General features: G+C 40.1%; 1 protein-coding gene and 1 pseudogene across 2 annotated transcripts in view; one reads left to right on the top strand and one right to left on the bottom strand.

Annotated features, from left to right (window-relative positions):
- The window catches only part of PPM1L (protein phosphatase, Mg2+/Mn2+ dependent 1L), a 316,265-nt gene that overhangs the window by 246,373 nt on the left and 51,867 nt on the right, over window positions 1–18,025 (bottom strand). The gene's annotated exons all lie outside the window — the stretch shown is intronic.
- Window positions 1,516–2,133, top strand: LOC102473481 (40S ribosomal protein S3 pseudogene; annotated as a pseudogene).

The following is an 18,025-nucleotide window of genomic DNA, read 5'->3' as shown; positions in this document are numbered from 1 at the left end:
GCACACACCCTATAACAAAAATCTCTTTAAAAAAATAAAAGAAAAAGAATAAAATGAAGTAATATACGAAGAGAATTTGACACATGTAAATGTTTAAGAATCATAGCAATTAATATTATTGCTATATTGATTACTTCTAGTTATTTCTATACTAATATTTTACATAGAACATAAGTATGAATATTATAAGGAATCATTATATATGAATATAAAAATATGATCATTAGACATCTGTACAACACATTAAGATCCCAAACATTACTTCATACTAACATATTCCATATAAACTTTTTTTAATTCTTTTACTATTCCAGACATCTGTAATCAAGAATGAAATAGAGAGAAAACCAAAGAAAGTTACTAACTATATAAAGAACAGAAAACATCATTAACTGGCCTGGAAGTAAGAACTTCCCTAAATTTCTTCTCATCAAAGCTATACTGGCAAACTTCCAGGAGTCCGGTAATTGTATAAATTATGCATACTAATTTATGCAAAGCTGGCTTCTTTCCTTTTCTCTTGAGATAACAAAAGAGAGTTCCATCTTACTCTTAGGAGCGGTGACTTATTTTTTACTTTGTCCTGTAATGATGTGTGTGGAATGTGTGTGTATGCTCAGGCAATTGTTTTGCTAAGAATGTGAATTCAAGTGCAGCTCAATATTAGCTTCAGTATAAAAACTGTACAGATTTTTGTATAGCTGATAAGATTCTTTGTAGAGAAAATACTTTTTTAAGAATGCAAGTTGTAGCTTTTTGAGGGGCTACTACATACAGTTAGATTTTATAGCTTCTGATGTTGAATGTTCCTTCATATTTAATGGTTTAATTTCTTGACTTGTGTATGGTAGTACAGCACACTCATAGGAATTGGTATCAATAGTAAATTTTGGGTTTTTTAGGATGTTGAATTTTGTGTTTTTTTTTTTCAATTTTGTAATAAAATTATGTATATTAAAAAAAAAAAAAAGATTTACTTTTCATATTCCTTTTTTGTCTCAGTTGGTATAGGCTTTTCTCCTTTTGATCTCATTTTCCTTAACGATAGTCCTTTTATAAAAAAATTCTGCCTTTCAGAAATATTCAGTTCACTTTTCTTAGTTTCATATTCAGTTTTATGCAGCAGAACCTGGGATGGTATCGTGAACATAATGGCCACTCAGCTATGTGTTAAATAATTGCGGGGAAGCATGTGTGGTCAGCTCTTCTTAGATCTGGATGCGTGCACGTCCTCATCACTACTAATACATTTTCACCACCATAGAACTACATTAAGAACCACTTGCAGTCAGGTAATTTCTACTCGATAACATTTCAAAATTGAAATATGCGTTCTAATCTATACTGCTCGTAATAACTATCGTGATCCTCAATAAAACTGGGAAGGGAGTTCAATAATGGGGAATAGGCAATTTTTTAAAAAAAGACTTTTGAAGAGCCTAAAGACAATGGCATGACATTAAATACCAAAAGCACAAATTGAAATTTTCAGCCTTAGCCTTTCAGCTTTTTTGGATGACAGTGCAAATTTTCAACAAGAGGAATTTTGTGGCTGATGGCATCTTCAGGGCTGAACTGAATGAGTTTTCTCCCTCCAGAGCTGGCTGAAGATGGGTACTCTGGAGTTGAAGTCCAAGTTACACCAACCAGGACAGAAATCATTATCTTAGCCACCAGGACACAGAATACTTTTGGTGAGAAGAGAATTGACCACTGTGGTTCCCAGGAGAAGAGGAGACGGCTTTCTTGAGGGCAGTGTAGAGCTTTATGCTAAAAAGGTGGCCACTGTTTGACCAGGCAGTCTCTGCCTCACGGACACCTGGGAAGGCTTGTGGAGTCAGAGGCCTGCTATGGTGCACTGCAGTTCACCATGGAGAATGAGGCCAAGAGCCGTGAGGTTGTGGAGTCTGAAAAACTCTGAGGACAGAGGACTCAATCCATGAAGTTTGCAGATGGCCGGATGAATCACAGTGGAGACCCTGTTAACTATTACACCTGTTTATCAGCTCCCTACAGCAGGCGCCACTCAGACAGGATGCACTGGGCATCCAAGTGAAGCGCATGCAGCTCTGGGACTCAGGAGTAAGACTGGCCCTAAGAAGCACAAGCCCAAGTGCTGTGAGCATCATGTAACCCAAAGATGAGATACTGCTCACCACTCCATCTCAGAACAGAACAGTGGGGGAACCAGCAGTTAGCGTAATGGCTATGTCGCTGGACTCCCACGTAGTCGACCGCGGTTCACGTCCCGGACCCGGTGGCTTAAAACTCAACGCCGGGCGCGTGTGCGTGCGTGCCCAAGATCCCGAGAGGAGAATGGAGGAGAAGGGATTGCGGCATGACCATCACCCCTGGGGGGTGATTTCTCGCTTTCTGTCTCTATGTCTCTCTCTGTCTGTCTGGCGAGCACACGCGCCCTACAGTGAAAATCTCTCCAAAAAAAAAAGAAAAAAAGAACAGAGCAGTGGGAAGCCAGGGTCGCCTACCACGCCCCAGCCAACACCCAGCACATAACAGGGTCTCACTGGCAGCTATATCTAAAGTCTGGATGCTGCTCTGTAAAGACCTTTAATAAAACCTGAGAGGAACACACAATTCAGGCTGAGGTTTAAGTTAGCCTGGGAGGCATTACTTACCCTCTTGATCTTAATCATACTTCAGTAATTACAAAGGCCAGATAGGTAGTCCCTACCAAAGCTAACCAGAGAAACAGCCTGTGGGGCAGTAACTGTCCTACCGCACAGTGACACTGAAAGCTGAGAGCTAGCAGGGCAGCATCTTGATTTACTGACCTGTAGTTCAGCATTATGAGTATAGAAGAGGGACATATTCAAGATTATCTTTTTCCTTGCTGCATAAGGAAATCCATATTGCACATAGAATGTAAACACAGTGGCCATTAGTTTCTTTTCATTTCAGACTGACTTAAAAACACTCTTGCTATACTTTTTTTTTTTAATTTAATATATTAAAAATATCTCCGAGGACTTTTCCCTTTAAGGACTCTAATCGTGGCAGATATCCTATAGGAGCAAAGACAACAGAGAATTAAAAATTTGAGTTGGGAACCAGCAGTTAGCGTAATGGCTATGTCGCTGGACTCCCACATAGTCGACCACGGTTCACGTCCCGGACCCGGTGGCTTAAAACTCACGCCGGGCGCGTGTGCGTGCGTGCCCAAGATCCCGAGAGGAGAATGGAGGAGAAGGGATTGCAGCGTGACCATCTCCCCTGGGGGGTGATTTCTCGCTTTCTGTCTCTATGTCTCTCTCTGCCTGTCTGGCGAGCGCACACACCCTATAGTGAAAAACCTCTCCAAAAAAAAAATTTTTTTTTAGTTTATTCAAATGATGCAGTTTGTGACTCCTGCAGAACCCAAATCCTGGGATAACATCATATTTTCATTTAAAGAACACTAATTTCTTCATACAAAGATATTTCATTTGATGATTTGCCAAGAAGCCAGCTTTTGGAAACAGAAGCTAGAAGGAAAAGAGTTCAAAAGAATGACAATTACGTCGGGTGATTTGTCCTTAATCTTAAGTAGTTTACAATTAAAAACTAGTGCTACAAAAAATAAACATGTCTACACAGCATCATAAATCATTTCCAAATTTTTCTTTTAAATCAAACAAATAAAAAACCTAGTGGCTCTATGATACAGTGTGAAGAAGAGACGTTGCAACCAGAAAAACCTCTGTTTTGTTTTGTTTTGTTTTTCTGTTTTGGCTTTTTATGAAAGAAAGAGAGAAGGGTATTTTTCTTTTTCTTTTTAAATTTTTATTATTTTTTTAATTTGCTATAGAGCGTGTGTACGAGAGAGAGAGAGAGAGAGAAAGAGGGAAAGTGAGAAAGCAAACTGTTGGGTACAGTACTCGAACCACAATCAGCAATGTGAGAGTCCAGTGCCTTTACCATGCCACTCATTGGCCCCAGTATGGGTATTTTTGTCTGAAGGGTCTTGCCATGCTGCGATCGCAGCTGCCCCAGCCTCCCAGTCAACTAGAACCACAGGCACACACCACCACAGCAGGCCTATTTTCAGCTGAGCCAGGAAACTAACCTGGGCCACCCACATGGCTTCAGCAACATGCAGCAGTACCCTCCCACCTGCACTGTCAGGACTGGGCCACCATACTTTAGTTCTGATCCCATCTTTGCCTCTTGACTCCTATAGCTATCAAAAGAATTCAATGAAATTACATAGATAATATGTTCAGTGCAGTCCTGACACATAATAAGGGCTCAATAGATAACACTACTGTTACTATTTTTTTAAGAATTATTTTATTTAATTTTATTTATTTATATTTGACCAGAGAGGGACAGAGTGAGAGAGAAAAAGAAAAAAAAAGGGAGAAAGCAAGCCTCTAGGTCCAGGACTCAAACTGCAGTTGGCCATGTGGGAGTCCAGTGCCCTTAACTGGTCCACTGTTACTATTAAAAGAAGGAAGTAAAACAAAGCACATTGAATATACATTTAGTCTTGTCATCTTCCAAAACTCTGCTGGAATATATTAAAAATAAAGAAACCAACAAATACAATGAAAATAGGAGAAAAGTCAATAGCAAAAAAAAAAAATATATATATATATATATGTGTGTGTGTGTGTGTGTATATATATGTGTGTGTGTGTGTGTGTGTATATATATATATATGAAAGTGGAAAGCAGACAAATGAACCGTAAGTAACCTTGCAGGGCCAAGAAGCAGAATTCAAGGTCCACTGCAGGATTCTTAGATGCACTATTTTAAACTAAAATTTCCAAAGAAGCCCACTTATTTTTCTGAGGTTTTATTATCAATATATTAAAGCACTCCTGTCTTTTAAAATGCTAGCTAAGCAATTTTTTTAAGATTATATATAAAAACTGCAATCCATTACTTTAGACAGTATGTGACAATAACATTGGAGAAAAGGCTTCTAATATATTTCATTTTTTTAACTGCAGAAATAAAAAAGTTATTAGCGTTAAGCAGTATAACCAACACAACAAAACAAATGAAAATGAAGGATTACAAAAGCTTCAAGTATAGTAATAAGCCTTTAAATCAATTAGCCACTAGGTTGATAGCTATCAAAAAGCAAGTTAGGCTCACAAAGTAAGACTTTTTATCACTAAATTTTCTTGTGCCCAGTACCAACCACACTTACACACTAAAGGGTCACAACATGTTCTCTGCAGAGCCAGGAGGAAGGAAGCAGGCACATCTCACACATTACATACTGCCTAGACCCTGGTGAGAAGCACTGGTCTACTAAATATAGGCTGTCTTCCTAACTGAAAATTCAGAAACACCCTCTATAATGCACTACCAATGGGAATGTATTAAATTAATTCAACCAATTTGGAGAACTTAGTAATAACTAGTAACATTTAAGGTGTGTACATCTAATCACTTAACAATTCTAGTCATAAACACATCCTTAAAAAATCTTGCATATGGACACAAGGAAGAAAGTGCAAAAATGTTTATAGTAACACTGGTTGTAGTGCCAAGACACAGAAGACATTGAAACATCCATTAATAGAAAAAGAGGGGCCAGCCAATAATGTGGTGGTTACAACAGCTGGATCCCACATGGCTGACTGAGATTCCAGTCCCAGACCCAGCAGCTTGGAACACACTAGGTGTGTGTGTGTACCTGCCCAAAATCCTGAGAGGAGAATGGAGAAGCGATTGTGGCATGGCCATCCCCACTAAGGGGTGCTTTTCTCTCTCTCTCTGTCTCTCTCCAGCAAGCACATGTGTGCCCTATAGAAAATTTTTTAAAAAGGAAAAGAGATATATAGATCATACAAGGAACAGCAGTGAAAATGAGTGAACAAATGCTACATACATCAAGATGAATAATCTCATAAACAATTTTGGGTTAAACAGGGCTGCCAAGGGATACATACAGCTTAAAACCATTTATGTACAATTAAAGACCATATAAGACAATATTACAGATTTCGTAGAGATACATATGAATGCAGCAAAAAAAAAATTAAATAAGGAAATGATAAGCAGAAATTTAAATATTGGAGTTAGTGCTAAGGCTGAAGAGAAATGAAATTGAGAGGTGAAATATGGGAGCTAATATATTTAATTTCTCATACTAGGGTAGTGAGTAGGAGATCTAATGCATTAAATTTTACATTCTTTTGTATGTATCTTGTCTTAAGTATTTTACAATGAAATGTTAAATGTGAAATAAAAATATTGAGATTCTCTAGCTTTGTAGCACTGAATGTTGAAGCACAAAAGCAACAAAACCAAAAATGATCTTTACATGATCCATACAGCTGATCGTATGTTCTGAGTGGGAGTGGCAGTGGATTAGAAATATAGAAATAAACATGCTAAGACACATATGTAGAGAAAAGCAAGGATCAGGTGGCCCTGAGCCTTTCTCAGGTTTATTCTTTTATGGGGCAAAAAAGGGGGGGAACAGGAAGCAGAATGCAAAGTCAGTTGTTTTCAGATGTTAATCGGCTGAAGATGTGAAACCTCTGGTGCCATGCAGTCCTGTAGGAGTTTTCTCTTATCTTCTTGGGCCTTTTCTGATTAACACATAGTTTCCTTTAATGGATACCACCTTGCAGTTTCCACACAAAGGCAGACAGTGTATTGTTTCGTTAATGGCATTCGCTAGCCTTGCAGCAACAGCCCAAAGAACTGTGTTTCTGCATGTGTTTAAAGGTCACCATTGTGTTGCTCAGATCTGGCCACTCCACACAGAGTTCATCATCATTTACTTTATCTAAACACATGTGAAGAGTAGCTGAATAGTAATTGTGTTCCATGATGACAATGCATTCTCTTGTAAATCCAATCCCATCCGGTTCTTCATGTTCTGTCATTGCTAAGATTATGCCACATCATCTCTCACTTTGACTGCCACCTCTAATTGGTCTTCACCTTTAGTCTATTCCCACCTCCTATCTGAACTCCACATTATCCCCACTTAAAAAATAAAATCGCATCAGGGCTGGTCCCATAGCATAGCAGTTAAGCCCTGTGTGTGGGGAGCCCAACTCCATATGACTAGCAGAGGTTCAAAACCAGGCCCCAGTGGCTTGTAAAGATGCCAGATACGCACATGTGCATGAGTATGTGCCCTACATCCTGATGGGATGAAAACTTTAGGAAAAAAGATTGTAGCATGACCACACCCCATTGAGAAATGCTTTCTCTCTTTCTCTTTCTCTGTTTCTGTCTTGGATCACACATGACCTCTGGCGATTAAAAAAAAAGTGCATTGGGGACCAACAGATGATGTAATGGTTATGTCACTGTACTCCCATGTAGTTGACCACAGTTCGAGTCCAGGCAGCTTAAAACTCATAACGGGTATGTGTGAGTGCATGCCCAAAATCCCAAGAGGAGAACGGAGGAGAAGAGATTGCAACATGGCCGCCCTTTCCCCCCACACAGGGGATAATTTCTTGATTTCTGTCTCTCTGTCTCTCCAATGAGCACACACACCCTACAGCAAAAATCTTTCTTTAAAAAAAAAAAAAACTGCATGGTAGTATATGTGGGATTTCAGCTACCTTAACCACCAGGCCACAGAGCCAGCCCAAGAAAGTAAAACTTCTGAATGCTCACTAAAAAAGACAGGGTAATAGAAGTTAGAGCCGTGCAGGTGAACAAAGGAAGGCTTGTTTTCACTTGTCCAGAAACCTATCAGATGATGCTACAAAACGATTACAGAAGAAACGCAGTCTAACAAGGCCAATGGAAGTTAGAAGATGAGGAAAAAGAAAATCACTCTAGCAAGTGGAATTGGATTTTTAATAGCACTGCTATATTTTTCCATAGGTTAGATTATTTTCCAAAGCTTTTTTAAGCTGTCCATCAATTATCTTAGCCGACATTTTGATGTACTAGAAGTGCTACTAAGTAAGGTAAGGAACTGACAAAAATGTAGGGCAGTGAGCTCAATAACTCAGTTGGACATCAGATCAAAAGCATTCCAGTTACTAGGGCTATGTCGCAAATACTAGACAAAGGCTTCCAAACAAATACGCTGTCCCAGTGATCCTAGTGAGGTGCTGAATTCACATAAAACGTGTCCTAGCTATTCTTTTCATTAGGTTTACACTGGTTTCAACTTCACCATGAACATTTCTTAAGCTGCAGTTTTGTCTAGATTCCATAAAATTTCCTTAATATTGAATACTGTTCTTAAAAATTTCCAAACTTCTTGCCAAATTCCATGTGCTTGGTTCATTTTGATATCTTTCCAGAATCTGACAATGTTACACTTTTTCTTCCAACTCTTTTGTCTTTGAGCCCCCCTAACTTGTACATTTCCGTTTTCCTACACTATGATTCCATCTCTCTTTAAATACTCTTTCCTTCTATGTGCTATGATCGTCCTATAAAACAATGAATACACGTATTCCATGGTTTTAACCAGCAGCTCCACATAGTTGATTCCCAAATCTCCACTTCGTCTCTACTATCCATTCCAGGTTATAGTCAAGAGAAGATACTTATCTGGCTAGTTGTCTCCTTAATATAAACATGTCCAAAACTGAACTCACTTCCTGCAAACCATATGCCTCCCCCACTCAAACCAGCTCTCTTTCTCAACCTGTCTGTCTTGCATCAATGGCACCACAACTCTCTGTCACTTCAATCACCTTTGCTTGTTATGTCTCCCTTAGTCCATTACGGTACTGAACTCTTTCCTGGTGGAGCAAAAATTAGGATATGACCTGAAAAACTAGAAAAAAGAAAAGTGCCACCACAAAAATAAAGCAATTAATGAAAAATAGCTTGAATATTAAAACTTTTCCCATATATTATCACGGTTTGAGGATACAATCTTTGAAGTGGGTGCAATGCAAAAATATCTCAAAGCTGGTGATCGTACTGTGTAGGAAAAAAATTTCTCCTACTGTATGTTCACAACACAGATGACTTCTGTGGATTCCAAAATGTGTAGGAATTACCCCCCATCAGCAAGTCAGCAATTAATTCTGCCCAAGAAAGTAAAACTTCTGAATGCTCACTAAAAAAGACAGGGTAATAGAAGTTAGAGCCGTGCAGGTGAACAAAGGAAGGCTTGTTTTCACTTGTCCAGAAACCTATCAGATGATGCTACAAAACGATTACAGAAGAAACGCAGTCTAACAAGGCCAATGGAAGTTAGAAGATGAGGAAAAAGAAAATCACTCTAGCAAGTGGAATTGGATTTTTAATAGCACTGCTATATTTTTCCATAGGTTAGATTATTTTCCAAAGCTTTTTTAAGCTGTCCATCAATTATCTTAGCCGACATTTTGATGTACTAGAAGTGCTACTAAGTAAGGTAAGGAACTGACAAAAATGTAGGGCAGTGAGCTCAATAACTCAGTTGGACATCAGATCAAAAGCATTCCAGTTACTAGGGCTATGTCGCAAATACTAGACAAAGGCTTCCAAACAAATACGCTGTCCCAGTGATCCTAGTGAGGTGCTGAATTCACATAAAACGTGTCCTAGCTATTCTTTTCATTAGGTTTACACTGGTTTCAACTTCACCATGAACATTTCTTAAGCTGCAGTTTTGTCTAGATTCCATAAAATTTCCTTAATATTGAATACTGTTCTTAAAAATTTCCAAACTTCTTGCCAAATTCCATGTGCTTGGTTCATTTTGATATCTTTCCAGAATCTGACAATGTTACACTTTTTCTTCCAACTCTTTTGTCTTTGAGCCCCCCTAACTTGTACATTTCCGTTTTCCTACACTATGATTCCATCTCTCTTTAAATACTCTTTCCTTCTATGTGCTATGATCGTCCTATAAAACAATGAATACACGTATTCCATGGTTTTAACCAGCAGCTCCACATAGTTGATTCCCAAATCTCCACTTCGTCTCTACTATCCATTCCAGGTTATAGTCAAGAGAAGATACTTATCTGGCTAGTTGTCTCCTTAATATAAACATGTCCAAAACTGAACTCACTTCCTGCAAACCATATGCCTCCCCCACTCAAACCAGCTCTCTTTCTCAACCTGTCTGTCTTGCATCAATGGCACCACAACTCTCTGTCACTTCAATCACCTTTGCTTGTTATGTCTCCCTTAGTCCATTACGGTACTGAACTCTTTCCTGGTGGAGCAAAAATTAGGATATGACCTGAAAAACTAGAAAAAAGAAAAGTGCCACCACAAAAATAAAGCAATTAATGAAAAATAGCTTGAATATTAAAACTTTTCCCATATATTATCACGGTTTGAGGATACAATCTTTGAAGTGGGTGCAATGCAAAAATATCTCAAAGCTGGTGATCGTACTGTGTAGGAAAAAAATTTCTCCTACTGTATGTTCACAACACAGATGACTTCTGTGGATTCCAAAATGTGTAGGAATTACCCCCCATCAGCAAGTCAGCAATTAATTCTGCAGTGGACACCAGCCAGGCCTCCTCTGATCTAATTCAATTCCAATGCCATCTACTTGGAGGTTGAGGACAGACCCACACGACTGCCTCCACTTCAGACACCTGTTGCAAGGCAGGGCTTCTAGATTATCACACACACACACATCCAATTCCTGTCGTCACCCCATCTGAGCCTTTCTAACCTTCACAGTCATCCCTTCCTCTCTACTCACCAATATCATTGCTCTAGTTCAAGTTTTCATTATATCACATTTCAACAAATCTTGCCTGTCTTCTGATCTGGTTTACACGTCAACCTCTGGCATCGATCAGTGCTAAAACACAAAAGTTATTACGTCATTCATTTCTCCAAAGACCTTCAGAGACTCCTCAGACTCCTTAGTCTGGAATATATTCCACTCTTGGAGTTGGTGTTGGGAGCACTTCCATTTCAGACACATCCAAACAATTCACAGATTGAAAGTATCTGAGCAGTTACGAGATCAAGAGCTAACTGCAGATTCGAACCATAGCTAGGACTTTTTTTGTGTTCTCTTTGTCTCCTCACATTTTCCTCTTCATAACCATTCTACCACTGTCTTATACTCAACATCTTTTTCATATTCTTCTGAAAGTTGTTGAGGAAAAAAAAACCTGATTCTCTGCCTTTCTTAAATCTCACATTTTAACTCATTTTCTTATAGGCTATATTTACATCTTTAAAAGGAAGTGAATTTTCCTTCTCATTTCATAGAATGTTCTGTTTTTCACAGAAAACAACCATAAGCAACTCTCACTGTACTTACAAATATTTAGTCTCAATATAAGGGTTTTACCCAAAGAAACAAAATTACTGTTGATTGCAAATACATACATGTGCGTGCACACACCCACACACACATTCGTGCACACTCCACTCATTTCTACCTGTCCCCAATACTTTTTACTCTTTAGAAAGAGAAGAGAATCGATTTGATTAAATCTAGATATTTTAAAACTTTTCTTTGCCTCTGCCTCTTCCATCATTGAAGGGAAAGTAGTTGGGGGGCTCTATGTAAAAGGGAAGGCTATTTATACACACACACACACACACACACACACACACACACACACACGCAAAAGTAGAGGAGTGTGAGGAGGATAACTTTCAGCTAACTGAGTATTTCCACTTAAGGATTTCTCTTCCTTCCGGTTTTTGGCACCTAACTTAAACACTTTCTCCTTCCTTTGAAAAAGGACTGGGATTGTTTATAACCTCTCACCACTCTAGTGTCTGTCCACAGGACTGGACATGTGCCCTTATTCACAGCCTTGCCCTAGGCAAAATGTAAAAATGTTTGGTTCGTTTAGTAAAAGTCTATTTTCTCTTTATACATGATCACTCTTCACCCTTCCCCTTCTCTTTGATCATACTGTATAGCCCAGAAATCGAGAGCTCAGCAAAAACCCTGGAAATAATTTCCAATGGTAGAATGTCAGATATTATATCAATACGGAATAGGGTAGTTACTCCTTAAAAGAAAGTTCATTGTGGACCTATATGGACAACTTGTAGGCTGTCCAAGTAGGACAACCTCAAAAGCTAGTCATTCCTTCTGGAGAAAAGTTCTATAATGAAAAGGTTCTTAACCCAAAATTAAGCAGGTTTCTCAGACCTTTTATATGTTAACATGCACCCAGACTCTCCAAGGGGGAGCGGCTCTGATATGCAGGGATTTTTCAGACGCGTTTGGCCAGCATTACTTTCAACGAACATCTGTTTACCCCTTCACAAAAGAATTTGGGAAACACTGCACAGAGAGACTTCAGAGAAGGCAGAGTAACAGGCTGGGGTGGAAGATGTGAGATAGCCACATGGAAGAGCATCTGAGCCAGGTCCTGACGGACAGGCAGATGTGACTGCAGAGCCTGAACGGAAGGCACAGATGCCAAAGAGCCTGAACAGAAGGCACAGATGCCGCCGAGCCTGGGCCAGTTCTGAGTGGTGCCTCTGAAGTCCTCCTGCCCAGTGTGCCAGGCCCAGCGTGGACTGGGGCAGTACCCACCGCTCAGACCCCACCAGGAACCAGCTGCCCAGATAAGCATGAAGACACAGCTCTTCAGAGGAAGGCAATGGAATGAGATGTTAGGTAGGAGAAAAGAGGCCCCTTCTTGGAGGTAAAAGGTTGTGAACTCTTTCCAACTATTTCCTCAGTTTAACTCCCGTGTGTCTATTCAAGTTAACATCTTGCCAGTCAGTTTTTAAAAGACAAAACCCTTGAGATAAAGCAATCTTTCCTTTTCTCAGTATCTATAAGCAGTTTCTCAGATGTGGACCGACTGCAGCATACTACTGTCTCCTCTGACTTATTTCCAACGTAGAGATTGACAGTCAAACTGTGAAAACACTGTTTTCTAGAATGAATTTCTAGATGTAAAGTGCATGTAGATTATTCCACTAACTCACACTCAGTTCCTTCACTTCTGAATCTTGGAGGCAAGCGTCACTAGAGAATAATATTTGGGGACAAAAAATAAAAGCGTTGAGGCTGGCCAGGGAGTGTGGTGTTAAGGTGGCTGGATCCCACCAACTAACTCTACAGTTTGAGTCTCGGACCCAGTGACTTGGAATACTCACCAGGTGCATGTACGTGCATGCCCAAGATCCTGAGAGGAGAATGGAGAAGGGACTGCGGGTGTGGCCATCGCCGGTGGGGGGGCAGGGGAGGGGGATTTCTCACTGTCCCTTTCTCTTTGTCTGGTCTCTACCGTAGCACACACACCCTATAGCAAAAACTGTAAGTAAGTAAGTAAATAAATAGATATGTTTGAAATGCATTCACAAAGAGAAATATTTGCGTGAATTTGCTATGACAATGTGTGAAGGTAAAAAGAATTTGTTAGTGTTCATAGAACAAAGCTAAAAGTTTTGTTTGTTTGTTAATTTGTTTTTACTTTTATCTGATTATAAAAGTAATGGATGTTTATTATTTTTTTAACTTTGAAAATGTAAAACCAATAAGAAGAAAATTAAAACAACCAGAAGGTAACAGCTATTAAATCATTTAAGTCTGTAAGTTTGTTGACTCTCCATAATTTGGGAGATATAAAATGGGTTTTGGGGGCCAGCAGGTGGCATGGTGGTTAAAATACTGGATTCCCACAAGGCTAACCACAGTTCGAGTCCCAGACTTAACACCTTGGAAATCACACTGGGCACATTGCATGCATGCTCAAAATCCCAGGAGAAGAATGGAGGAGGGATTGTGGCATCGCCATCCACCCTGGGGGTGATTCTCACTTTCCCTCTCTTTGTCTCAGGCAAGTGCATGTGCCCTATGGCAAAAACTTTTAAAAAAATTGGATTTTAAAAATGTATTATTCATTGGCAAATAATAACTATATATTCATAGGACACAATGTGATGTTTTCATCTACCTATATGCTATAGAAACATTAATTCAGCTAAAACATACCCATCACCTTACCAACTTACCTTTTTTTTTTTTTGGCAAGGACATTTAAGATCTATTCTTTTAGGGGCCAGTTGGCATGGCGGTTAAGGTGGCTGACAGTGTCGTTCAAGTCTTGGACGTGGTGACTTGAAAAACACACCAGACACATATGCATGCCCAAAATTCCAAAAAGAGAAATGAAGGAGAGGGAATTGCAGAGTACCCCAAGGGGGTTGCATCTCTCTCGCTCCCCCTCCCCAGTAAGTGCACATGCCCTCTAGCAATTATTTTTTAGTTTCTGTTCTTTTAGCAATCTAAAAATACGAGTTATTATAAACTGAGGTAACCATGTATTTGGTTGTCAGGGAAGTCATGGTGCATTTTTGCATAGAAAAACAAAAATATGTCATGACCTTCCTGACAACCTAATAGTACAATAGGTCACTAAAACTTCTTCTTCCAATCTAACTGAAACTTTGGGTCTTTTGATCAACAATTCCCCTTTCCTCTATCCTCCCTGCTCACAGCCCAGCCTCTGGTAACAACCTTTCTACTCAATTCTATGAGATCTTTTTTTAAAATTATACATGTGAGTAAAATCATAAACTATTTGTCTTTCTATGCCTGACTTATTTCACTCAGCATAATGTCCTCTAGTTTCATCCATGTTGCCCCAAATGGCAGGATTTCCTTCTTTTTCAAGGCTGCATACTATTCCTGTGTGTGTATGTGTGTGTGTGTGTGTGTGTGTACACTTTCTTTATCCATTCATCTCTTGATAGAAACTCAGGTTTACTTGTATATCTTGGCTAACATGACCGTGCAAACGCTAAATGACCATGCAAATACAGATAGTGATTCAACATACTGATTTCCATTCCTGTGAATATAAACCCAAAAATGAGATTACTAGATTAAAATAAATGTTTTTCGTTGTGGTAAAATATACATAGCATAAAAATTACCATGTTAGCCATTTATAATTGCTTAGAGGCAATTATAAATATGTACGTAATACATAAAATAGATAATGATATCCAGAAAGTAGGATTTCTTAAGCCAATTTAGGGAGGAAAAATGTCATTTGGCTCTTAAATAACACTGATAACAACAACAATAACAGCAACAAAATTACTACTAGTATCTAAAAGAACAAAAGGTATATCCTTACAGAACATATAGGTAACATTTTAACAAAGGCATTCTATCCTAAAGAAAAAATGTTACATAAATAAAGGTATTTAAAAATATCATCTGGGCCCAGCAGGATGGCGAAGTGGTAGTGTCACTGGACTCCCACATGGCCAGCCATGGTTCAAGTCCCAGATCCGGTGGCTTGGAAAATCACACTGGACACATGCTTGTGCACACCAGGCGTGTGTGCGTGCATGCCCAAGATCCCAAGAGAAGAATGGAGGAGAAGGGATTGTGCCATGGCCATCCCCCCAGGGGGTGATTTCTCACTTTCTGTCTCTCTGTCTCCCTCTGTCTTTCTGGTAAGTGCACGCGCCCTATAGCAAAAACCTCTCCAAAATAAAATAAAATATGCCTCGTGTGCGTGTTAGTGGCCAAGATCCTAAACAGGCTAGAAAACTAGAACAAGGAGACCATGGCACAGACTCTGCAGAGGCTGCTTCTCTCTCCCTCTCTCTCTTGTACGAGCACACGCTGTTTCATGAATAAAGGAAAAAATTGAAAAACAAAAACTTGGAGTAATACCACCATCACCTCAGTCCAGCGGAACCTGCTTAGGGATTAGAGTAATAAACGATGCCACCAGTGCCAAAACAAATACTTGGCATGCTCTGGGTATCCACATTCTTTCTTCCCCCTTAGTCCATTTGCAGGCAGGCCTACTGTAATCTTTTCTCAGCTCCCCATGGACTTTGAAGTGGACTGCTATTTTTCAACTGAAAAATTATCATTTGCTATGATCCTATAAGTCGCTAAATGCAAGACACGGAGTTTCAACAGTCCTGAGGAAGCGGAGGCTTAGGAGGTGTAAGTTATTTTCCCAAGATTTTCAGGTGGAAACTAACGAAGTCGGGATTCAGAACCACGTCTGTCCAGACACGGAAAGGTGTCTTAAGCCCATACCTTTTCCACTCTTGCATTGTGCTGACCTCATAGGGAATAGTGACTATTTTAGGCTTTGCAAGTCACATGGGTTTTCAGTTGAATATGTATTTGTGTTATCTCCAAACCTTTAAAAACATAAAAACCATTTCTACCTCATGAGATTGCACAAAAACTGGCTACAGGCCATTGCTTGCTGACCTCTGTGTTAGAAAACACTAAGCAAAGCTCACTGATTCCAACAGATAAGAACTGTAGCACTGCTTCAATGTCTTGATTTACTATAGCGCTTTTCATCTCAGGATGGGAGGAAAAGGGATACAGAAGAGGACCAGTACCCAGTCTAGTCATTACATACACATGCCATTATTAACTGTGAGGAAGAGCAGCCCCTTACTTAGACCCCATCAGTACCGTACCGTCTTTGCATATTCAAGCTTAGGCGTTAATCTGTCACTGAAAATTGATGCTTTCTACAGCCTCATTAGAACTATTTCGGAGGGCTATAACATAATGAACAGAAACCTCGGGGGATTTAAGCTGGCCATGGGCTCTTTCAATATGATCAAGGGCCTCTGGGGTTCTATTATTTGAAATTATAGAAAATATTTTCCATTCACTTTATGACGCTTGTAAAACAGGCTTTTGAACATTCCCTGAAACTTGCAATAACCATCAAGTCAACCTAACAGCAGTTGCAAAGTGAATCCAGTTCATCGACACTCGCGTGTTCACTGCAGTGCATTTTAAAGGATGTTCAGGGTGTGCTATGCAAGGCAAATGATCTACGGTTTATGACCTCCTTAATTTTCTCTATAGGTACCAGACGTGCATCCAGGATCTGTTCCCCAGTCAGCCATAAGCAACGCCGACCGTGTGTCCTGTGGTTGGCTGGCTGATCTCTGCACTGGTTTGAGCAATACTACTTGAGTGCCAGGTCCAAGTGTCTCTGGCTAATAATGTTCAACTCCGCTGATTCATGCCCAGCTGCTTGGTAGCTACAGAGTGGAAAAAAGAGACGGCCACTAGGGACTGATTTAATAGCAACTAATGTTATTTTCATTGCTGAGCTAAACAAGTTAGAAAACAGGAGACTCACATTCCAAAGACTTGGAACATAAGATAGTTCATTACATGTGGAACTATGTACCCATCTTACAGGTAAATATATAGAGGGTGACTTTAATCACCGAACAGGTAGCGAGCTGAGGCAGGAGTGAGGGCAGTGAAAACAGCTCCGTCTTGTACCTTGCCCCTTTTGTCCAATTACATAATCCCCCCTCGAGGAAACCCAGGATAGTCAGGAAGAAGACCTGGCCCACAGACCTACTAATACACATTAATAGAGACTGGGACAAGTGATCAGCTGCGAAAGCCAATTATAGAGGTGCAATGAAGCAGGGAAAGTGCTTTTCTGTGTATAAAGGCCACAGCAACCTATCATGCCGCAAGCCACCCACCAGAGATAGCAGAGCAAGAAAAGGAATTAAGATATGAAGCTTACTTCTAAGCACCTGCAAGTATGCTAGGTGAGTATTTTATATACAGTAAATCATATAATCACCACAAATTTCTAAGACAGCAACTAGGACCCCCATTTTACAGATGAAGAACTGAAGCTCAGAGACAAACTTACCCAAGACCACGCAATTAAGAAATGCCAGACCCAGCATTTGAACTGGGTCGGTTGGAGATCAAACTGTCCCTTTCGTTCCATCAGGCTTCATCTCCCAAAGAAAAAGTACCAAAATACAGCATGGAATAGGTGATGTTCAGGAGTCAGAGAGGCAGGTGGCATTGGTAAGCAGGAAGCCTCTAAGCTCAGGCCAGGACTCTTCTGTCCCCTGGGAGAGGTGGTATGAGCAAGCCAGAACACGGGTGTCATAACTGTTAAAGACGTCATGCTTGGCACCCATGGTCTTCCCAAAGTCAGACCCCAAGACCCGGTGCTGTAACACGAGGCTAGAAAGCAGGGCACAATGCGGGGAAAGAGGAGAGCTGAGACTTCGTTGGCACCCCAAGAGTTCAGGAGGTTGCCAGTCAAGAAACACCCACTAGACCTCACCGGCTGAGGAATGGAAGCTGTTTAAATCTACTTTGCCCCGGTCGGCCACAGTGGTGCAGCGGTACACAGTGGTACACTACAC

Source organism: Tupaia chinensis, unplaced genomic scaffold (genome assembly GCF_000334495.1).
Source record: "Tupaia chinensis unplaced genomic scaffold, TupChi_1.0 Scaffold000670_1, whole genome shotgun sequence".
In the NCBI taxonomy this organism is placed as follows: domain Eukaryota; kingdom Metazoa; phylum Chordata; class Mammalia; order Scandentia; family Tupaiidae; genus Tupaia; species Tupaia belangeri.
The sequence above is the reverse complement of the archived record's forward strand: the minus strand, read 5'-3'. Positions and strand labels throughout refer to the sequence as shown.